The following is a 24,752-nucleotide window of genomic DNA, read 5'->3' as shown; positions in this document are numbered from 1 at the left end:
TATTATTTTTCGTAATTAAAACGATTGGAATTGTTAACATCATCAAAAATATAATTCGAATTTTTCTTTTCGAACATAAAAATTGAAACTTTTTTTTTAATGATCGGACGAGCAAGCCACTCTTACTTGGCGAGGGGTGGCTGCTCCCATTGCGAGATGAAAGGAATAAGCGGCACGCGACACGCAAGCAGGCCCATGGGCGCTGGCCTTGCGGGTGCGCGATGTGCCTGCGAGCAGCGAGCCATGAGCGAGTGACCTTGGCAGCGCTGGGTGAGGCAGCAAGCAGCAGGCAGCGATGAACATTGAGCGGGCGCACCAGCCTGTGTGCTGCTACTAGGCTGTGTGCGACGTTGTGGGCCTTTGTTGCCTGCTCATTGGTGTGTTGATTCGATGCACAACACATCATTTGGGCTGGACGCTTGCCTAACCCACGATGCATCAAAATGTGTGTTTTTGCATCGTTCTAATGCAAGGCCTAATATCTGGGCTTTGGGCTTAATTTGCACGAAGGTGCTAACGGTGGATTTTTTCATTGTTTATTTTATTTGACTTGGGACGGGTCGCGAGTTTAAATATTTAAAATCAAAAGGTCCAAAATAAATATTGGTTTAAGTGGGAGCCGTTTAAATAAAATTATTGAAATTAATTATTGGAAAAATTGATATTATCGGTCCCAACTATGGCCGATTTACTTTAAAAGGTCCCAACTTTTGATTATGTCAGGGTGGTCCCAACTATAGAGAGTGTTTTCCAAAAATGGTCCCTTAGTTAAAATTAAGTGCTAAATAACTTAATTAACACTAATATCTCTCGTGCAATAATCATATTTTTTAATTAAATGAAGTAAATGGAACAGTATGATATGCTTAAATCAACTTAATTAATAGTTTAATAAACCAAAGGACCATTCTTGGAAAACACACCTTAAAGTTGAGACCACTCTAGAATAATCAAAAGTTGGGACCTTTAAAAGTTAAACGGCCATAGTTGGAACTGTCAATATCAATTTTTCCTTAATTATTTTAATCATTTTTTCGTAGGAAATTTTATTTTAATGAAATTAATTTTTGATTACAAAAAATCTAAGGATTAAGAATTTGGAATTGATTAATCTTTTAGGACGCGTTTACATGAACGTGATTTTAATTAATCATGTAAATACTTGCAAACCTTACTTGGGCCATTCGTTTTAGGATACGAATGGGTGAATGCATATATATATATTATTATGTATTGCAGGTATTGAATGTGACCAGTATGTCCCAACTAGGATAGTTAAATACGGTATGCGTACCGTTTTATCTTTGAATGTATCTGCCTACCATGAAGTTTTGATGTAATAATTAGATTATTAAGTTCAAGCTCTTATAGTTTTTTTTTTTAAAACTACTACTTAGCCTTTTGAATGGAGTTCAAGACGGTGCCAAGCTAACAAGGTGAAGGGAAGATTGGATGCTTTAAGACCAAGTTTTTGGGGCCATACTAGTTCACCAAACTTATTTATGCTTTTATATATTGGTATATGTATATTATGCATGAATGCGTTGTCTGTATGTTTGATTAAGGATTTAGTTCACTAAATAATCAAACCAACATACTGTAGAAACGACTAGGTGCAAGGAATATCATGTTTAAAATTTCCTTCCAAATCAAGCACTTACAAAAATCTTTGAACCTAAGATAGTAGGTTTCCGCCAAAGCGAGGTGCTATTTTAGTATTCCTAGATGGTAAGGTATCCCGAAGGAACACGTTGGATGTGGTTTCAACTCAAACAATATTGGTATATGTTTTGGCAATGAAATAAATTATGGAATTAATTTATTAACCAAGAGTAGTTTCGATATTATTAGCAATTGGTTTTTGTTTACCTAAAATCTTAAAAGATTTAAGACAAGCCAAAGCATGCTTAAGAATTAGAGCCTTTTAGGGTCTTGGATTCGTTTCATTCATTACAGACCATGTTTTATTATGCATGAATGAAAGGTTTAATAGCTTTAATAATTGCATGATTGCTTTTATTTCAATGTTATTAAAGGATTATGAATGGTTATTTATTACAAATTCCTTTCAAATTGTAGTAAGAAATGGCCGCAAAAAATACAACTCAATCAATTTGCGTTCACTTCTCGAAAAAGAGATGTTGAATGGCAATAACTTCCTCGATTGGCAAAGGAACTTGAAAATAGTTCTAATGCATGAGGAAAAGGTGTATGTCCTTAAGGAAGAGTTACCGAAAGCCGCTGGGCCGGAGGTAACTCAAGCTGCCCTTAATCACTGGAACTAGGCCAACAGGGATGTCAAATGTGTGATGCTTTCATCCATGAATCCTGAACTTCATAAAATGTTCATCAAGTCGGATGCTTATCAAATCATCTTGGAGTTAAAGAACATGTTTCAGGACCAGGCCAGAATTGAAAGATTCAAAACTCAGAGGTTTATCCTTGAGACAAAGCTCGAGAAAGGAGAGCCAGTGAGCGCACATGTTCTTAAGATGATTAGATTGTTTGAGAACATGATGGCTCTAGATTGTGATGTTTCTAATGAGATGGTCATTGACATCAGTCTTCGTTCACTTTATATTGGATATAATCAGTTAAAGTTGAATTACAACATGAACAGTATGGAGAAAACTCTTAGTGAGCTTCATGGTATGCTGAAAACCGCTGAAAAGACGCTTAAGCAAGAGAATAAGCAAGACATGCTTATGGTGCGTAAGGGCAAAGGCTTCAAGAAATCTGGCAACAGAAAGGGAAAGAAGGGTAAGGGAAAGGCTACGCCCACACCCAAGCCCAACTGCACCAATTCGGGTAAACAGAAAAAGGTGACTTGTTCTCCCGACGACTCTGAATGCTTCTATTGCAAGAAGAAGGGGCACTGGAAGAGGGATTGCTTGAAGAGAAAGGAAGATGAGAAGAACGGGAACGTTTCTTCTACTTCAGGTATATATATTACACATTGTAATCTTGCTAATTCTATTTCTTGGGTATTAGATACTGCTTGTGGCTCACACTTATGTTCCGATTCACAGGGACTAAGGAGAAGTAAAAAGATTGATAAAGGCGAGATGGATCTACGCGTGGGAAATGGAGCACGGATTGATGCATTAGCCGTAAGATATTATTTTATATCTTTGCCTAGAGGTTTTGTTTTGGAACTAGAAAACTGTTACTTCGCCACGAGTTGGATGACCATCTAAAAGGATGCGGTATTCTTTCTGAATTGACTGCTCCGGGGACACCTCAATGGAATGGAGTGTCAGAACGGAGATACAAGGCCTTACTAGATATGGTCAAGTCAATGATGGGTCAAGCCGAAATTCCTTTACAATATGGGGGACATGCGTTGCAAACAACAGTACTTACATTAAATCGTGCCCCGTCAAAATCCATTGAAAAGACTCCATATGAATTATGGACTGGGAAACTGGCAAAGTTTTATTTTCTAAGATTTGGGGTTGGGAAGCATATTTCAAGCGATTAATTTCAGACAAGCTAGCACCAAAATATGGCAAATGTTTCTTTCTTGGGTATCCAATAGAAACTAAGGGGTATTACTTCTACAACAAGCTAGAGAACAAAGTATTTGTTGCTCGTGATGGTGTCTTTTTGGAAAGAAATCAAATAATAGACCTCGAAGAGATTCGAGACGAACCATAAATAAATAACTCTTTAGAAGGAGTTCAAGATGAAGAACCTCAAAGGCCTTTGGAAGAGCCACTGGGAGTAGTTCCTCAAGACGTTGTTGCCCCTCGTAGATCACATAGAAATAAGGTACAGTCGGATAGATGGAAAGGTGTCCTCTTGACTGAAAACTTAGAAGTTCTCATATTAGATGGTGATGAACCTATATCCTACAAGCAAGCTATGACGAGCCAAAGCTCCATGAAATATAAAATAGATTCCATATCTGAAAATCAAGTCTGCAATCTAGTTGATTTGCCGGATGGGTTCACACCTATCAGAAGCAAATGGGCATTCAAATTGAAGAAAGGCAAAGATGGAATTGTATACATATACAATGCTAGATTGGTAGAAAAAGGTTAAAGACAACTTCACGACGTTGACTACGATGAAACCTTTCCCCCGGTTGCAATGCTTAAGTCTATTCGGATAATCCTTGCAATTGTCGTTTTTCATGACTATGAAATATGGCAAATGGATTTCAAAACTGCCTTCTTGAATGGTGTTCCTGAAGGGACTGTGTTTATCACACAACTAGAGGGTTTAGTTGATCCAAAGAATCAAGGAAAGGTTTGCAAGCTTAAGAAATCCATTTATGGATTAAAGCAAGAATCTAGGAGTTGGAATATACGATTTGATGAAGCAGTCAATGAATTTGGCTTCATCAAGAATCAAGACGAATCTTGTGTATACAAGAAACTCAGGGGGAGTAAAATTTCATTCCTAGTCTTGTGTATTGACGACATACTATCTATTGAAATGTCATTCCTATGTTGGAGTCTGTAAATACGTGGCTTGGAAAGTGTTTCTCAATGAAAGATTTAGGAGAGGCACAACACATATTGGGCATCAAGATCTATGGGGATAGGTCTAAGAGGATGATTGGACTAAGCCAAAGAACTTACATTGATAAAGTGCTATCTAGATTCAGTATGATGGAAGCCAAGATATGTCATCTACCCATGTTACATGGCATATATCTAAGCAAGACTCGGTGTACCAAGACATCGGATGAGCGTAGAAACATGAGTGGAATGTATGCTATGATTTGTACAAGGTCGGATGTTTCCTTCGCACTTAGTGCAACGAGCAGGTACCCGTGAGACCTAGGGGAGGCGCATTGGACTAATGCCAAGAATATCCTAAAGTACCTGAAAAGGACAAAGGATCAATTTCTGGTTTATGGTGGTACAAATGCGTTGATTGTTAAGGGCTATATAGACGCCAACTTTCAAACCCACAGAGATGATTTCAGATCACAATCTGGTTTTATGTTCTGCCTTAATGGAGGAGTAGTAAGCTGGAAAAGTGCAAATCAAAGCACTATTGCGGATTCTACAACTGAAGCCGAGAGTATTACTGCCTCAGAAGCAGCTAAGGAAGATGTTTGGATTCAGAAGTTTATTGAAGGACTTAGGGTTCTCTCCTCCGTAAAGGGACCAGTGGATTTATATTGCGATAACAGTGGATCCATTACCCAGGCAAAGGAGCCTAGGAGCCACCTGAAGTCCAAGCACGTACTGCGGCGATTTCACATGCTTTGAGAAATCGTTGAACGGAAATAAATCGAGATTTGCAAGGTTGGAACTGACGACAACGTCGCGGATCCATTGTCTAAATCGTTGCCACATGTGAAGCACAACGCAAATGTAGCAACCATGGGAATCAAGCATTTTGGAGAATGACTTTGAATTTCTATGTTTTGTTTTAGAACATTCGTTGGATCTGTGTTTAAAACAATTGGTTTAACCATTTCATATTTATGGAATTATTTATTTCATATTGATTTAATTTTGGTTTAGGATTAAATGGTAAAGTCCAAGTGATTCAAAACATTCAAATGGGATGTCAAGATGGATTCTTTGACAAAGAAACACCCATAAGTGAACTTGAATATTAAAGTCATAAAAGGATCTCTAATCCAGGTCATTGAAAGGTTAGATGACCAATGACTAATGAAGATTAGATTGCAAGTAGATTTATTGTTCAGTTTCTTGAACTAGATGGACATGGTATGCCAGAAATATTTTGCATAGATACTTATTGGATCTCGTATCGGATTTACCATGAAAACACTTTAAGAGATTAAATTCATGTCATAACACTACTAAAAAATGAATGTTTAACGACAATATATCTACGACTAACGCAATATTATTTCGTTAAAAGCATTAGCACAAAACCATTCTACGACCAACCAATAATATTGTCGTGATTGGTGAGAAGGTAAAATAAAAAATAAAAGAAAAAAGAAGTTGTTCGACTTTATTTTTCATTTCCCTGTAGCGCGACTTTCAATTTTCAAAGGCCGCCCAAATTTTCACTTAACTCCAACCTAAATTCCTCAAATTAGGTTGAACTCGCCTCAAATTTTCAAAGGCCGCCCTAGTTGAACTCGCCTCAAATTGGTAATTTCTCAAATTAGTCTTATGTCTTCTTCTTTCGTTGAGTGGTTGTCTCCTTTTTCATCTCACAAGCCATGGAATTTTCATGGACGAGGACATTGTTAATCTCTTTTTCAGCTCTATACAAGCAGATCGCAGTACGGCAGTACGGTATTTTTTCGATCTGTTTCTATACTTCCAGCGATTTTTTCCTTCGAAAAATGATATAGCAGTTGATTTAGCCTTTTGGTTCAATTGATTAATGAAGTTGGGTTCAGATCTGGCTATCAAATTCTTCTTGAATCGCATTAACCCTCAAAACCTCAAAAAATAGGTAATATTTAATCTCGAAAGTGTAATTGAATTTCTATGTTTCTTAAAATCATTTTGTCGATTTTCGGCCATTTTTTCTTGCCTAATATGTTGGTAGATTTTTTATGGCTCTTTATTTATTTTCCTCTCTTCTGGGGGCACATCAAAGAAAGATTATTGTAACTCCTAATCTATTCGAATTTCAGTTCAAGCAAGATGAGAATAAACGATTTACTTTAATAGCACCAAGAATTTATTATGTTTTGAACAATTTGGATAAATTAGTTTGAATTAAATTTCCATTTTAATAAATTGTAGACGAAATGATAAAATTCCAGACTTCTCTATGTTGCCCAAGTGTACTGCTGCATATCTCATATTCATTGAGATTTGCTCCTCCTCTTTCATTGCAAAGTTTTAGTAAACTAAATTCGTTTGACTGCTTTTTTTATCTGATATTTTTGCCTTTGAATTTGTTTCAATTTTCACTCTTTTATTAACTAATTTAACTCAATTGTGATTTTCTGGGGAAACCATACCTTTTGTTTCAATTAAGCTTCCACCAATTTTAAAGTGCTTTGCTAAGTGCTAATTGGAAATTCAATTCAACTCGGTGTGGTCATCATATTGTTGTATCTTAGATGCTTTTCTCTTCTTAGTAGAGACTACAGAGTAAACAATCCATTTTAATGAGTGCTGAGTGTTAATGTTTTTGTGTCCTTGGTCCATGGGTGGAAGTTTTGAAGCCTTCACTTGGCTTGAAAGTTGAAGGGAATCCAACAGGCTGAACTTCTTGAAGGTTTTAACTTTTTACCTTTCTTTTCATCTTTAATTTTTATCTTTGTAGTTCTTAGCTACCTCAGTATTTAGTACCACTACAGGTCTCTCGATATTTTTCGTTCTGAATATTCTATAGCTAGCTCTTTTCCATATGGATAGCTTAAGCTTTGTGCATAGACTCTCTTTAATAATTGAATTTAAATTAAGGCTCCTATTCCTTATCTCAATTGTAGATTGAAATATATCCAACCATTTTTTATAGCATAAAGGCTGAACATAACATGAAGGGGAGTATATATAGTGATCATAGGTTGTATCTTCCTATATGAATACTAAAGCATTAACGTGTGTATTCTCTCTCTTCACCTTAGCTAAACAAGGATAAGGAAGGCAGTCTTAGTTTAGGTGGCGTTCTCTTGATGTGCCTCCTACTGATTTTGAGCATTAGTATACTTTCCCTTTTCATTTTCGGTATGCTTTTTGTTTTTAAATTGGTTTCTTTGTTGTAGACGATGATACCTGACTCTTCTCCCCAAACCGGCTGACATAATTAGTTTGTTCCTGCTTCACAGGTCAGGCTGTGGAAAATATTTCTAATTGCTGATGAATGGCCTAATTTCCATGGTTTTTGATGTTATAATATGGTATAATAGAAAATATGTTTTTAACAACAAAATAATTACGACCAAAGCTAATTTTGGTCGTTATGTGCAGCCTTATGACGACTAGTCTAGATGTTTGTCGAAATAGAGTTTAGCAGGCAAAATAAATTTATTCATCAAACACCAATACCGTTGTTATTTGTGGTAAAGTGAAGCAGGATAAAATTTTTAGGTTTTCCAAATTTTAGTTTCACATTTACACTCTTTGTGAAATAAAAACAATAAAAATTCTGAAGCGCTCTTCTCCCCCCTTCTATAATTCAATGAAATACACATTGATTTAACATTTTTAATATATTCGTTGTTAAATCCACCGAAATTTTACCTCTATGGTCAATTCTTTCCCCTAAATCTAATTATTTTTTCGCAAGTTCTTGAATTGAGATTCTAGGGTTTTAGCGACAATATTCTTAATGCTTGTTAACTAGTTGGTTAAATTTGTAGGACGAGTGGTTGTTTTTATCATGGATTGATTATGGAAGTTCAACATATTATGATCGATGAAGTTGAGAGTTTGTATATACAAGGTTTTCATTCCTCTTCTCTGCTTTTCTATTTGTCCCTAATTTGTTATAGTTTTAATTGTGCTTGCTTTATTTAATCAACAGTTTAAGGTTTTCAATATATTTGTAATTATACTAGGATTTTTATGAACTCTCTATTGGTAAAACTCTTGCTAAAAATTGGGATCTGCATTATAAGGTTTGGCCGAAATACAGAACAAGAACTAAATTAGTTGTAGCGAAGAAAATGCAACGCGCGCATCGAAGCCAATTGTTGCATCTATTTCCAATTTAGCGTTCAATTACGTCGGTAATCTCCTTGCCTGATCTTCTGTTTCATTTTTTCTGCTATTCTAGGGTTTCTAAACTTGGATTATCATTTATCAGAATTTATCAGGAATTAGATTTTCGATTGTAGCTATATTTTTTCTAATTGTTCTCTCCAGACCTAAAATATGTTTAATGATGCTTTGAATTTGGAATATATTCACAGAAAACAACTAGTTTAATACACGAGTTTAAGAGAAGTGAGCTCAATAGTCTACATCTACAACTGTTGGGAGTGCGCCAGACACATCTCCTTTGCCCAGAATATAGTTGTGGTGGTTGCAGGTTAGTAGGAAAGTGTGTCGCTCGCTCCTTATCCTTCCAATACTTTGTTGCCCGCATATTGTTGTCCTCCATTAGTTGTAGTATACGTAGAGGGTTTGGCCGAGCGATTCTGAAGTTAACTTCATTTCGATGGAGCATATACTCCAAAGAATTGACAGGAAGGTACCAATCCTGTTAACGTTATTCATTGTATTTTTGAGGAAGTACACACATAAGTTCTTTCCTCATGAATCTAGCTGCAGTGTCTCATTTCTCGTTATTTTTATGCAAACTGTTTGAGTACCTTCTGCCCTAACTTTCTTTTACATGTATGTTAGATTCCTATGTTTTATTGTGTTATTATACTTGGAATTAAATGTAATTAATATGTTAAGTTATAGATTTATTTTGTTAATTAAAAATTCATAATTCAGAGTTTGTATTGTTTAAATTATTCTGCTCAGTGTGAGCAGTTTCTGGTGTGTGTTTGCTGCCCAAAAACCATGATATATTATGTGTTAAAATCCCTTAATTGATCATGCTTATATATAGCTTTAATTAATTGGTCTAAGCTATAGATTTATTTGTTTAATGAATTGCATCATTTGGAGCTGGTGTTTTGCTTAACACCTCTGCTTGATCTGATCAGTTCTATGTGCTGTTGCTGCTGTAAATCAGGTCTGTTTTTTGCATAAAAACTTGTTACCAATGCTTAGTATCATGTTAGTGTCCCATATATGGGTAGATTATGGTCCATGTTTGAATTGTGAAATAATCAATTTTGGAGTAAATTGGTATTCTCTTTATATTTTTGTACTGTGAGTGAGGCCTTGATGTTTGATTCAAATTACTCAATATGATTCAAACTAAGTAATGCAGATAGGTATTACATGTGCATTAAATAACTGTTATTCCACTATCTTCATTTAAAATATCACTTTCTCATGAAAGATTACGTCCTAGCAACTGATTCTCGCTTTGATATTTAGATGCTGCTAATACCTAATTTCTAGATGTTTGAATGTTTAGGCCCTTTTCAATACCCTCTCAACTTTTTGCAGACCTTGTACCTATCTTAGATATAGAATTGTGATTTACTCAGTTAAGTATTACATGTGCAAATGTATTCTTCATGTACTAATGTAATTTCTTTGTGTACTGCTAGGTAGTTTAACAGGTTTTTAAATCAAAATCTCGAGATCGGGTTGTAGGTTTTGGAGGAGGAATAAAGCTTCAAGATGTAAGGGGACCACAACCCAGTAGAGTAGAGCTTTAAACTAAATTAAATGCTGCCAACAAACGGAATGAAGTTCTTGCAAATCGCATGGAGGAAGTACAAGCTGAGAACAATGAAATGAAGGAACGTGTTAGCTTGGTTGAGTCTAGAATTAAAATGTTTCAAGATGCATTAGTCTCGCAACTTAATGTTACAATTCCAACTTCACAAGCTGGATCAGAAATGCAAAAATAGGTTGAAGCTGCTACACATCAGTTCTAGATATTTGGTGTAAATTTTCTTAATTTTTTTTAAGAACAAGGATTTATTAAGATTTAATTCTTAGTATGGACCAAGTTAAATATTTGATCTTATTAGTTTGGTTGTTTTGACTCACATTGAATCTTGTGACTGATTACGTTTAATTAATATAAATTTATTGTATTATTCTATATACTTTTTATGGTTTTGAATGAATTGCAGGTAATAAATATTTTTCATATTTACGACAAGCAATATTTATTTTAATCACATTAACGTCGAAATATATTGTTGTTGTTGGACGATAATTAAAATTATTGTGTCCATTTGATTCTCTTTTTACGTCAAATATGATGGTCGCTATTTGCTGTTTGTTCGACGTCATTGAATACATAATAACGACGAACAACCTTTTTGTCGTTAATAAATAACGACAAACAACCTTTTTGTCGTTAATAAATAACGACGAACTATAACTTCGTCGTGTAAAATTCACGACGAACGTTGACGTTAATACTAATAACGTCGGAAGCTATTACGACAAAACTCACGACGAACTTTGTTCGTCGTTAAAGGTTTTACCGACGACTTTTGAGACTTATAACGACGAAAAAGTTTGTCGTTATAAACCCCTTTTCTAGTAGTGTAAGTTGTTCTCATTAATGGTGATTAGTGAAAGAAATAATGCCCTTGGTCCAAGTATGCATATAATATTAAGTCTAATAAATGCGGTTCAGTATTAATTAACAAGTTAATAATTCAGTGAGATCAAGTGAGCTGAATGCCTAGCTAGAGGCCGCTTCAGTTCAAGTGGAATTAATGATATTAATCCACAACTTACTCTTGACTGAACCCGTAGGGTCACACAAATAGTACGTAAACGGATCAAGTATTTAATGGCATTAAATACTCCATCTATGGATATTCGGAATCGACGGATCTTGGTTTCAGTGGGAGCTGAGATCGTCATAAGCAAGAAATGAATACTTCGGAAACGATGATATTGCCGGCAACGGAAATATGGGTCGTATCGGAAATATGAATATTATCCAAGTCATAGATGTTGCCGGAAACGGAAACATGGTACGTATCGAAAAATATTATTGGAAATGGAAATATTGCCGGAATCGGAAATATTGCCGGAAACGGAAATATTGTCAGAATCGGAAATATTATCGAAATCGGAAAAATAATTCCGGAAATGGAAATATTAAATATTTGTTCGAAACGGAAATTAATTCCGGAATCGGAAATATTAAATATTGTTCGTATCGGAAATGAATTCTGGAATCGGGAATTTTATCGGAAGCGTATCGTACGAATTAGCATCGGACGAGGCTCGCTAGACGAAGGCCCAGCACAAAGCCAGGCCATCGCCCAGCAAGCCACACGCATCACCAACACACGCCAAGCCTCGACTAGGCCCAGCGCAAGGCCAGGCCTAGCCAAGGCCTTGGGCGCGCGCGCGGACACATGCATCGAGCATGGGCCGAGGCGCTGTGCGCTCAGCATGGCCGCAAGGCCTGCGCGAGTGTACGGTGCTCGTGCGATGCTCGTGTGCGTGCTATACGAATCCTAAAGCTATCGGGATTCGATATATGATTAAATCCTAAACCTATTAGATAAAGTTTATTTAATAGAGTCATAGCAGGATTCTAATTAAACTAATTGGTATCCTAATAGGATTACAAATCCTTTTCCATAACACTATAAATAGGTACCTAGGGTCACAATTTATAGATACAATTGAAGTATTCAAAGGTGAGATTTTCAAGAAAAATCAGTACCTCTCTTGCCCCTATTTAGCCGAAATCTATACTACCTTAAGGGCGATTCTAGTTGGTCAAGCTTAAGGCGGATCCGGACGTGCTGTGGACTTTCTACGGAGGGACGACACTTGGAGTCCTAAATACTTGTTCTTGTTCGATTCGGGCGCAGCTAGGGAGGGCACGCTACAAAGTGTATGCATCTAAATTATGCTATATGATTATGTGTAAATAATATGTTCCCTGGCTTTATGGTTTTTCCGCATGATTTATGTTTATTCATATGTATCATAACCTAACAGTGGTATCACGAGCCTCTTATTATTTTCATAATCTAAATTGCATGAACATGGTTAAATTTTACAAATTTGCAAAGAATTAAAGGGGTGATTAATTTTCGTAATTAATTGCAAATTGCGTTTATTTAATTATATGTACGCAGTTTTTCGGCAGTGTCTTCGTTACTCATCCAAATCGAGTGATTTTTGTGTCAATCCGCATGTAAAAGACATTCTAAAATTTTGACCTACGGCCGAACGCAGAATTCTCAAATTCGAAGCCTAACTATGACTTTTCGGAGGTTTTAGTTTTTCGAACGCAAAAGTTTGTAAATTTAAGATGTTAAATTAAGTATTTAGGATTCTTGTTGATAAATCTTGAGTTTTTGATTGACCTACTGTATATGTTTAACAATTATGAATGCCTAGACTGTTAATTATACAAACTAATTTGTAATTATGATTAATTTGTCGAAATTCGAATAATTTAGAATTGATTTGTTTTTCATAATTAATTAGTAATTTAATTAGGTACCAATGATTAAAATCCACCATAAAAAGTGTAAATTTATGTTAATTTTTTAATTTTTATGACCTAGATTTGAATCCATGTTAATCGGAAATTAATTGATTAATAAATTTTCGATTTTTCGCCCTAAAATTATGAAATTAATATGATTTATTAATTTGTCATTAATTTTAAATTAAAATTTTTTAATTTTATATAATTCGCTCATAAAAGTTGCACGCACAAAGTAATGGACGCTACGTGTTACCCTTAAAGGGGTGTTGTATAGTGCGGGCAAGCGACGACGAGCAAGGGAGCTCGTCGCCCGTGCGGTACGAATGCAGCGAGCAACCTAGCGCATGGCGCGCGCACGAGGCAAGGGAGCCTGTGCGTGTGTGCTGTGTGCTATGGGCGACGGGCGAAGGGGGATGGCGTGGCACAAGAGAGGCGCGAGCGCAAGGGCGAGAGCTGGGTCGCCAGCGATCGCTGCTCCGCGCACCAACACGCGATGCCTCGAGAGCTTTCTTGCGCGCGAGCGAGCGAGCGCTCCTTCCGTAGCTGCTGCGATGCATGCGGGCAAGCAGGCTGCGCGCAAGCGTGGCTTGGCTTGCTGCGTTTGCGCGTGGCTGCTGCTGCGATGTGCCATGAGCCAGCAATTGGTCGTGCACTCGACGGAGCTTGGGCGTAAGATCAAGTGCTCGTCGTGTTACGATTGTCGCATTTTAAATTTTAATTTGAGATTTTCAGTTCAAGTAATTTTAATTAATTTTAAAATTAATAATTTAAAGTGTTTTCTTGGATTTTAATTTTGAATATTATAATTATTATAAATTTTAATTTATTCTAATTATTTTACTAAAATTAAAAACCTTGAATTAATTTAAATACGACTGAAAATAGATTAAATAAGTGGATTCAATTATAAATTTATATGAGCTTTAAATTTTAATTAAATTTGTATGTTTCCTGTTAGACTAGAAATACATTTTTATGTTTAAAATTAGTAAATCATATGAATTTATTGGTTTAAGTGGGAGCAATTTTAGTCATAAACTCTTGATTAGGTCTACAAATCCTTTAAGGTTAAACAACTTGATTAGAATTAATAAGGACTGAATAATTGGTAGATTATTGGTGCCCTTGATTAATTGCTGCAAATATTTATGTGATGCATAACGTGTTTTACTAACCAGCTATGTGGGCCATTCATGATAATGAATGGGTGAATGGTATATATTGTATATGTACTGTTTTGCAGGTTATGAAGTGACTAGTATGGCCCAAATAGGATAGAAAATATGGTCTCCGTACCATTAATTTGAATGTAATTGGTCTAAAGCACCAAATTTGTTTTTCAATTAAAATATGGTCTGCGTACCATCAAATAGTTGTAATTAGTTTAATTATAGCTTATCCTATTTGAAGAAAATGGCGCCTCCCACGGAGATTTTCAAGACGGACTTTGAAGTTGAAGCTTCAAGATGAAGTCGGGCCATACTAGATCACATTTATCTTATGCATGCTTTAAGTTATTTATTGCTTTTAAATATGTCTTAAATATGCATGAGATTGAAGCTTGATTATGTTGCATGATTAAGGATTTTAGTTCACTTAAAATCTAACCAACATAGTAAGAGCCTTAAGTTCCAAACTTAAAAATTGAGTTAAAAGGTGCCATGCCAAAATAACACTTACTTGGATATCCTTTTTTTCATCGATCTTAGTAATAGTTTTCCGCCATAGCGAGGTGTTACTTATCGATACTAAAGGGGTAAGGTACACAAATAATTGTGAGTACATGTTAGTTTTGGTGAAACTCAACGATATAAGTAAGGAGTCCTTTTATGTCGTGGCAAAATCGATAGGTTTACCTAATAAGTTCTTAGACGTACCTATCAACCAATGGTAGTTTCTAGACTATTAGCAAAAGGCTTTTGGTTACCTAAAATGTTTTAGAATTGAGTCAAAATACATAATGTGCTTAATTCTTCAATGGTTTTAGGGTCTTGGAATCATTTTATTCACACCTGCCGGAACAATAAAATCGAATAAAATGCCAATAACTTGTTTAAATTGCATGATTGCTTTAATTTTCAAGTTATTACTCATGATAAATGTTTAGACTTTGCATGCTTCAATGTATGTTTTAATTATTGTTTATAATTAAATATCTTGCACTGCAATAAATCCTTTTAGAAAGGTAACAGTAAATTTCCTCGATTGGTAGTGAATCCAAGAATGATTCACGGAAATGAGAGAAAATGAGCAATTTAAAATGTACGTTTCTTTTAGAGACTTTTATGGTTGTTTTCGAGTATCAAAGTCGAATGGCAAACCGATTGGTGCTTTTGAATTCAAAATACAATGTAGTTTTGAGATCATAAAGCATTGAGTTTAAACGCTCAGCCTTACCAATGGTTAACAACCTAATATCTTTGTCCATTTAATTCTCGAATGAGTCTAGTCCCTAGACATTGGAATAGATCGATGCTTAGAGAACTTTAGAAGCTTCTGGTAAGATCATCTAGTTGAAACAGAATATTCAACATAAATAAAATGGTAAGAACTCTGTTAGAATGACATCGGACATGTCTAACAAAGTATAAAAGTCAAACACTAGAGAAGTTGATTCTTAAGACTATAAGGAAGGGTACAAGAAATAGGAAAACAAAGGAACAAATGAAAGGAATTTACGATTCCGTTTCTACCTATAAGCTTATGTTTAAAGAAAAGTGACCTAGCAATAAAACTTCCTTGGTATCATATACCGCTTGAGGTTCTTACTTCGGTAATAACTCAAACAATGGAAGCTAGGATACACTAATGACCTACAAGTGGGAAATGAAGCATGGCAATGCTACATTAGTTGTAGGGTCATCTAGTTTGTTTTAAGTCCTTTCAAGGCTGGAACTTAATGGCTATTTTGTTCCATAATTAACATACCTAAATTTCTGTTTTCAAACACAGAAAGACTCACATTCAAGAAAAACAAAAACAATGTTTGTTTGTTTATTTAAATGAAATGGTCAATTACGGGTTGAGTCAATATGCTTGATTAAAACAAACAACTCTTTAACAATAAGAACTTTACTAGGTTCAAATCAACCCCTTGATTTGAGTTCCACTAATCTTTGGCATTGTTTCTTAGACCATATCAACAAGTTAACATTCAAAAGCTCTATTTTGATGGACTTTTGAAAGTTCATTGATTTCTAGATCAATTTAAGACAACTAGTCTTATTTGTTGAAAGTAACAAAAGATATGAACTATTGTTAGAACGCCTAGACAATAGAGTTCAAAGCTAAAGAAAGGTTTTATGACTTTATTATTTCACACAGATTTGAGTGAATATAGGTTTATTTACTCAATGTGATATAAGTTTGAATCTGTTTGGCTAGTTCAAAGATCCAGAAGTATAAATCCCACTTGGTAAGAAATCATAATGATCTAGGATAGATCATGTTAATGATTGCTTGAGACCAAAAATGATCATCAATGATTGTGTGTAGTAAAATTCACAATCTAGCTCCATAAGTTATGGCATATCTAAGTTGGAATGATCGAAGTCAATTAGTACTTGATTCGATCAATGATGAATCATAAAGACTTTTCCTATAATTTCTAAAACAAAATGCTCAACTACCACCAAACTAAACCAAATTCATCAAAGCTATTGAAAAGTAATTTCAAAATATCTTTTCATAATATATCTAAAGAGTTTCTAAACTCAGTGGGAGCTTAGTGTTTGTCATTCGACAAACTAAGGCCCAAGTATAGATATATGTTTCATTGTGATTTATTCAAATGAGACAAACGGGTATTGTTTCTACCACGAATTTTTGTGAACATAATGTTTGTTTGCTCGAAATAATGTCCTTTTGAAGATTCGTTTCAGAAATGACAAGTGGGAGAAAATAGACCTCGAAAGTATTCGAGGCGAACAACAAACATAAAGGGACATTCCGGAGGCTTTTCGAAGTTCTTTAGAAAATCCGAATACGTATTCTTTAAGGACTTTAGAAGTGGCTTTAAAGAATAGACATCTCTTAGAAGACTTTACAAGTGCTTCAAGGAGAACTGAATATTCAAAGGACTCTCAAAATGCCTGTTGATATTCTATTGTTTGATGTTCTATTCGCAAGTAGGCATAGAGTTCAAGTCACAGAAACTATGAGATTCTTCTATTAGATAGTGAAGAAACATAGAGTTCATGTCACTATGCAATTCTTCTATTAGATAGTGAAGAAACCTACAACTTACAGTCAAACTATTATCATGTAGATTAATGAGTTTGTGACTTGTAAGAAAGCTATGACGAAACCCAGATTCCCTAAAATGGTTAGAGGCCATACATAGACTCAAATGTTTTAAATGGTTAGAGGCCATAAAACATAGTCAATGTTTTGATGACAAAATTGAAATTTTGTTGATTTGCAAGAATAGTTTCACACCTATTGGTTGCAAGTTTGTTTTAAGGATAAAAACCATCAAACATGAAATTGCGTTCACACACAAAGCTAGATTAGTTGCTAAAGGTTACAAGCAAATTCACGATGTGGATTGTGTTGAAACCTCATGCAAAATCGTAATGCTTAAGTCTATAATTCAAAGCAATGATTGCATATTGGTACATATGGCAGTTGGATGACAAAACATCTTCCGCAGTCAAATGTTGGAAGAAACTATGTACATGGTATGTTATAGGATTTGTGGATCCAAATAATGCTTGAAATGAATGATAGCTTATGAAATCTAAGTACAGATTTAAGCAAGCAAATTGGGAATTAAAAACTGTATTTTAGTGAAGCTGATAAGTATTTTAGTTTCATAAAATGTACATGATTCTATTAGATATATAAGAAGTTTAGTGGGAGTACATAAAAATTTATTGGTCCTATGTGTATCACACATATCTCTCTATTGTGAAATGACATTCAAATGCTAATAACTTAGGTTTGAAATTATTCATCAATGATGGACCAAGGCGAAACTTAGTACATACTGGGTATTAAGATCTATTTACAAAGATCTTATGATGTTGTTTTGGATTAAGTAATGGCAATTTACTAAAGCAAACACGAAATACTCCATTGGAGATATTCGACCCATGTGAATAAATCTAAGTAAAAGATGTTTGAACTATGTATAAGCGTTTGCTAAGTTAAACATCAAAGAATCTAAGTAAGATTCTTAACCTATATTATATGTCAAAGAATTTAGCTGGATTTAGTATCGACTGAAACTAGATGAGCTAAAGTTACATGAATAGAATTCAATTGGGAATTATTCTGCAAAAGAATTTATCATATATGATATAATATGAGGATCGCCAAAAACGTATTGTATGACTTTAGGCATGACGAACATATACCAATCTCTATTGATCTAAGTGAAGATCAATTAGATTGAAATCAAGAAAAACTTATGGTACTTGAAAAGGTACATAAGAGTAGTTCTTGATTCAAGGAAATAAAGATATGCTAAATATTGATGCTACACGCATAAACACTGGCAAAGGATCAACACTAGTAGAAAAAACCCTTATTGCAGCGGGCTTTTAGACCCCTGTTGCAGCGTACATCGTATGCTGCAACTGGGGGGCCTGCAACAAGTCTGACCTTGTTGCAGCGTGCAATGTTCGCTGCAAAAAGTGGTTTTTTGCAGCGTACATATGTATGTACGCTGCAACAAGTGCCAAAAAATTGGTAAAAATTTGGACTTGTTGCAGCGTACATATATATGTACGCTGCAAAAAACTCAACTTTTTGCAGCGTACATATAATTGTACGCTGCAACAAGTCTGGAATTTTGCGAAATTTTTTTCCCTTGTTGCAGCGTACAATATATATGTACGCTGCAACAAAGTAATTTTGGCGGGAAAATTCTAATCTTGTTTAGGGATACCTAGAGTGCCTTGCACCAAATATAGAAACCTGTCAAAACAATAATAGAATAACGCAACCTGTATAACAAATATAAAAACAACAAAACTGGAGTTTTGTATATTTCCCAAAACCAAAAGTGCACATACCGATACATTTAAATATATTTACGTTCCAATTTCAACGTACGCATACATTTTGACATAAAAGATTGTTCTATAACATCTAAACCAACTCGATCAAGCGCCCTCAGGTCAATAATAAACACTTGGTGGTAAAAAACTTCGCCCATTGCTCACGAACCACATCAATTTCCTCACTAGCATAAGGCGCATTCCTCGGAGTGTAGACCTTTACAAAAACAGAAATTTCAATTAAACATTAGTTTAAATACAAATTAAATATCACATTTTAACATTCAAGCAACTAATGACAATGTCCTAATAGTCTAAAATGAGTCCTTAGGTTTTTTAGTTCAAAGTTGGGAGCGAAAATGTCATTTTAGCATAAATATGACCTATAGCGACCCAATGAGCCTTAAAGGTGCATAAATAGATTGGAATGAGTCTTATAAAGTTAAAAGTATGCATATTAAACATGTAATAAGTTTAAAATGAGTCCTTAGGTTCTTTATTTTAAAGTTGGGAGCGAAAATGTCTCATTTTAGCCTAAATATGACCTATAACGATCAAACAAACATTAAATGTGCATAAATAGATTAGAATAAGTCTTAGAAATTTAAAACTAAGCATATCAATCATAGAATAAGTTTAAAATGAGTCCTTAGGTTCTTAAGTTCAAAGTTGGGAGCGAAAATGTCATTTTAGCCTAAATATGACCTATAACGATCAAACAAGCATTAAATGTGCATAAATAGATTAGAATAAGTCTTAGAAACTTAAACTAAGCATATTAATCATATAATAAGTTTAAAATGAGTCCTTAGGTTCTTAAGTTCAGAGTTGAGAGCGAAAATGTCATTTTAGCCTAAATATGACCTATAACGACCCAATGAGCCTTAAAGGTGCATAAATAGATTGGAACGAGTCTTATAAAGTTAAAATTATGCATATTAAACATGTAATAAGTTTAAAATGAGTCCTTGTGTTCTTTATTTTAAAGTTGGGAGCGAAAATGACTCATTTTAGCCTAAATATGACCTATAACGATCAAACAAGCATTAAATGTGCATAAATAGATTAGAATAAGTCTTAGAAACTTAAAACTAAGCATATTAATCGTATAATAAGTTTAAAATGAGTCCTTAGGTTCTTAAGTTCAAAGTTGGGATCAAAAATGTCATTTTAGCCTAAATATGACCTATAACGATCAAACAAGCATTAATGTGCATAAATAGATTAGAATAAGTTTTAGAAACTTAAAACTAAGCATATTAATCATATAATAAGTTTAAAATGAGTCCTTAGGTTCTTAAGTTCAAAGTTGGGAGCGAAAATGCCATTTTAGCCTAAATATGACCTATAACAATCAAACAAGCATTAAATGTGCATAAATAGATTATAATAAGTCTTAGAAACTTAAACTAAGCATATTAATCATATAATAAGTTTAAAATGAGTCCTTATGTTCTTAAGTTCAGAGTTGAGAGCGAAAATGTCATTTTAGCCTAAATATGACCTATAACGACCCAATGAGCCTTATAGGTGCATAAATAGATTGGAACGAGTCTTATGAAGTTAATATGTTTCTTGTTTTTGACAACTCTTTTCATTAATCAAGTTTCAGGTATTATTTTCATTTTTGTCTTTTCTTCGTTTTATGCTTTTAGATTGTTTAATTATTGTTCTTCGTTATTCATTAAACCCTAATTTGTCTTCTATTAATATCATGATGAATTATTCAATGTCTTTAATTTCTTTAAATATGTGTGAGTAGTCTAATTATATGGTTTTAAGGGATACATGAATACATGAAAGGGGTTGACTTTATTGCTTTCAATTATTGATTAATTTACTATTTCTCCTATTGCTTCTTTTGGATTCTTGTCAATCTTGTTTGGCCAGACTTTATTGATTAAGTGTTGCAATATTATATTATAATCTCACCTCATGTAACATAATCTGGGTTTGTTACAGCTTAAGGCAGCTAGGGTGTAAGATGTAATACGGGATTGTATTAATTATTTACTTTCTCTCTCCATACGTCTCTACTATCTCTCCCTAAACAATTCTCTCTAAGCTGCAGTTCTGAAATCACCACTGTTGTTTTCAACTTTTCAAACAGCATAATTCTTCTGTTTTCTACATTTATAAACTTTTAATAGCATTACATGTTATTGCATAAACTCTAAATTTGGCTAAAGTTCAGAGGACAGAGAAAATATGACAGCAGGGCTACGGCGAGCCCTGCAGATTCTGATAGCAGCAGGTGCTGTTGAGGTTGGGACTTATAGAAGTGATGGTCAGAGAATAGAGTGCAAAGGAAAGAGTGAGGATGAAATAGAGGAGTTTCTAGGATCAGTTTCGGCAAACAAAGGTCCTTTGACAGATCATTTCTGGTCTATTTACTGTACGGCACATCAGATGGGGAGTTGCAGAATGGGGAGGAGAGAAGATGAAGGTGCTGTTGATGAGAATGGGGAGAGTTGGGAAGCAGAAGGGTTGTTTGTTTGTGATGGAAGTATCTTGCCTAGTGCTGTGGGTGTTAATCCTATGATCACTATACAATCTACTGCTTATTGTATTGCTAAGAAGCTTGCCGAGTCTCTGAAGAACGGGGAGTTCATCATCTAGATAGGTTTTCTGTTTTCTTTCTGTAATCTTTGTATTTCTAATAATTTCAATAGTTGCAGTATCTAAACTCAGAATCATGAACCAACATAATCAGACAACCGGTCAAAATGAGCATGAATGAACATGGAATATGCAATCTAATGTTAGAGATGACTGTTCAACAAGATGACAGCAGAAAGAAAAGAATGTAAGATAATTAATTCTGATGATTCATATATTCAGCCAAATGCGTCAAAATTTTATTGCAAGAAATCGGGTCTCTTTGTTACAAAAAATCATCATACATTTAGGTTGTCAATATATATTACTGAAACAAAAATCTTCAGGTTGACTGAGATTATTAACCATTAGAGATTGAATTCAATGGTGCACCTTCTATACAGAAGTGGGACTCGCAAGTTGTATGAATATATATCTTCAGATGCATAATGAGCGAGAATTTTCACCTTTACCGGATTCTTCAATGCAGCTCTTTTATGCTCTGTGGAAGATATAAATAAAAATTTGCATTTCTCCCACCCACCAAAGAACAAGGGATATCTGTACATAACTTCAGCTAACAGTTTAGCCGTCTGTATCAGTTTCATGGAATGGCAGAGGAACTGCCTTTACTGCCCTGTACTTGCCCACATTGTTTAGGTGCTCATGCTCCACTCTGTTAATTCAGGGAAGATAATTAATAAAAAAAAGAAGATGAGTTGAAAGAGTTAAGAAATCTATAACGGTTTCAAGATAAAAGTCACAAATGGGAAATGCTACTCGTTAAGGGATTCCTTACCTATAGAAGTTCCAATGCCCTCGACGAATTACTTCAAGAGAAGCTAAAGAAAAGTCTAAAAATTTGGCTTCAACATTGCCAACTTTTTTAAACCTCATGACACTTTCCACCCAAGCAACTCTTAGGACCAAATTGAGAACCTACAAGGAAAAGTACCATTAGTACTGGTTTCTGTTTGACATGTCAAGGAGAAAAGGAGGGAAAGGAGAAAGACGGAAACTTACAATGGAAATGTAGTAAACAAATTTCTTCTTCAGAACAAGCTCATCCCTTAGCCACTAGCTAAAAGTTCCTGACTGTCTAACATTTTAGAAATTGTTTTGCCCTTAGACTATTCTTATCTATTCAATTCTGCAAGTTGACAGTAGCAGCTCAATACTTGTGCAGAAACACTTGAGAAAAACATCAAATAACTTAACATAACTTTAATAGCCTGGTCAATATCTGGAATTGTGTCACTTAAAGTATGTCACTTTCTAGGAATTAGTAGACAATATGTTTATTTAACCTTGCAGTGTTAGGTCCTCAGACATGGATGATTCTCAGGAATTTCCAAGAAATCCAAGCATACATATGTACGTACATCTAAAAATATAGATACTTATTCTGATTTTACTATTAAGAACTAAGTGAAAGAATAGAATTTGACAGCCAAATTCACAATTTTTGTCAGACATAAAGAATTAAGCCTTCCAAGACATGATTTTGAATAAGGAAGACCATTTAATTATTAAATAAAGTTCTACAGTTCTACCTCTTAATATCCCACCAGCCTTGTTATTTCTTTGTCTTTCCACCAAATATGCTACAGGTGAGGATGAAGTTACTTATTTACAAGCTGTATGGTGCACCCATATATTAGTGAAGAGCCACAAGAAAACAATCTCATTTGTAGAAATTACATTGAAATAAATACATAACTAACATCTTCAAACTTCTTTGAACGCTTTTCCATGGACTCGGACCATTTTAAACTGGTTCAAGAGAGACTTACGACCTTTGATCTTCTTAAAGAAAAACCACGACCCGACCTTACATACACAGCACCCCTCTTTCTTGAAGAAAATGGTTTTCGACTAAAAATATTCCCAGATAATTTCTGTCAGACCATTGCACCAACAAGCAAAAATATTGACATCAAACTCAATTGATATAGCATATGTTTTCTGCCAGACAAACCTCCAATAAGTAGCTCTTTTCCAAGGCAACAAGTGGCAAAGTAGTCTCCTTGATCTCAATACATCAACACCTTTACCACAGGACTTGGAATCACCGAACTTCCAAAAAAGCGAAAATTTTGGAGATTTAACTGCAAATAATAGGAACATATACTATGAACTCTTTTCCATTTAGTGGTCGAATATTACTAGTTTGCTGTGTTCTTTTCAAAACCAATCCCATTTAAATCAAGTACAACAACACTTTAGCATCCAAAGAACGTTGGAAAGTATTGCAAGTTTCTTATAGACTTCAACATCAAAAAATTAAAAACAGAAGCTAAAACCAAATGAATAATTATGAGTTGTCAAAAATCATTACAAACACAAACTATTATCTTGCAATCCAGTACGCAGTTAATGAACTGTAGTAGTAAAGGAGGAGGCAGCTAGGTAATAATATACCTTTATTTGATAGGCTTTTGGTAAAACTTCTACCAGAGGAAACATGCAGGGCCCTTTGAGAAATTAACTATTGATCCACTATTTCGGGATCTTACAACTAACCCAGTCAAACAAGATCATGATTTGCAACATAATCCGCAGCTTGATTTACTCATAAACTTGTTGCTCATGGATTAAACAAAACCCACCCCACATGCCAAATCAGTATAATCAACCAAATCAATTACTTTAAATTTGCAACAAAGTAGAAGAAATTAACAAATTAACTGCAAAGATGAACGAATTGAACAAATTGCCACACAAAAAAAAAAACTTGAACAAACCCTAATTCTGAAAAAAAAATCAAGAGGGATAGGGGACCAAGTTACTTGTTGCGGCAAGGATTGACGGAGAACAGGGTTCACGAACCGGCCGAGCAAAGTAGCTTAGTTTTTTGAGCAGGAAATGACTTCACCGGTGGTTTTTCGAGCAGGGAATAACTTCTGCGGTGGTTTATCGAGCAGGGAACCACTGGTGAGGAGGCGAGGAAATAGACCCTTTCTGGAGTACCACCGACAACGGGCAAGACCTAGCGGCGATGACAACTGGCGAGAATCACCGGCGACGGGCGAGACGCAGGGAAAGTTGAGGGAAGAAGAAGGGAGTACTGAGCGCGGGATATGTATTTCGAAATTGGTTTTGAGGTTTGAGATGAAATGTTTGGTCTGAATCAACGTTGCAGCGAAAAAAATTATAACATGTTATTGCAGGGGGCTTTTACCATGTACGCTGCAA

General features: G+C 34.9%; 2 long non-coding RNA genes across 17 annotated transcripts; one reads left to right on the top strand and one right to left on the bottom strand.

Annotated features, from left to right (window-relative positions):
• Positions 1–5,884: 5,884 nt before the first annotated feature.
• Positions 5,885–10,583, top strand: LOC110781375 (uncharacterized). 14 transcript variants are annotated; one of them, XR_008921881.1, is made up of 7 exons: positions 5,906–6,236; positions 6,334–6,399; positions 7,116–7,176; positions 8,264–8,346; positions 8,522–8,632; positions 8,816–8,934; positions 10,079–10,583. It is a non-coding gene; the product is annotated as an uncharacterized lncRNA (long non-coding RNA). The 14 variants fall into 14 exon arrangements; XR_008921879.1 differs by having other exon boundaries at positions 5,888–6,236; positions 7,116–8,632; XR_008921870.1 differs by having other exon boundaries at positions 5,902–6,399; positions 8,264–8,632.
• Positions 10,584–18,969: 8,386 nt separating this feature from the next.
• On the bottom strand, positions 18,970–24,689 carry LOC110789639 (uncharacterized). Of its 3 annotated transcripts, XR_008921904.1 has the most exons (7): positions 24,347–24,684; positions 23,536–23,665; positions 23,111–23,432; positions 22,581–22,707; positions 22,357–22,496; positions 22,025–22,233; positions 18,970–19,176 (listed from the first exon to the last, which is right to left on the bottom strand). It is a non-coding gene; the product is annotated as an uncharacterized lncRNA (long non-coding RNA). The 3 variants fall into 3 exon arrangements; XR_008921906.1 differs by lacking the exon at positions 23,111–23,432 and having other exon boundaries at positions 18,982–19,176; positions 24,347–24,676; XR_008921905.1 differs by lacking the exon at positions 18,970–19,176 and having other exon boundaries at positions 21,796–22,233; positions 24,347–24,689.
• Between the last annotated feature and the right edge of the window lie 63 nt (positions 24,690–24,752).

This window comes from Spinacia oleracea, chromosome 5, assembly GCF_020520425.1.
Source record: "Spinacia oleracea cultivar Varoflay chromosome 5, BTI_SOV_V1, whole genome shotgun sequence".
NCBI classification, from domain to species: Eukaryota; Viridiplantae; Streptophyta; class Magnoliopsida; order Caryophyllales; family Amaranthaceae; genus Spinacia; species Spinacia oleracea.
The sequence above is the reverse complement of the archived record's forward strand: the minus strand, read 5'-3'. Positions and strand labels throughout refer to the sequence as shown.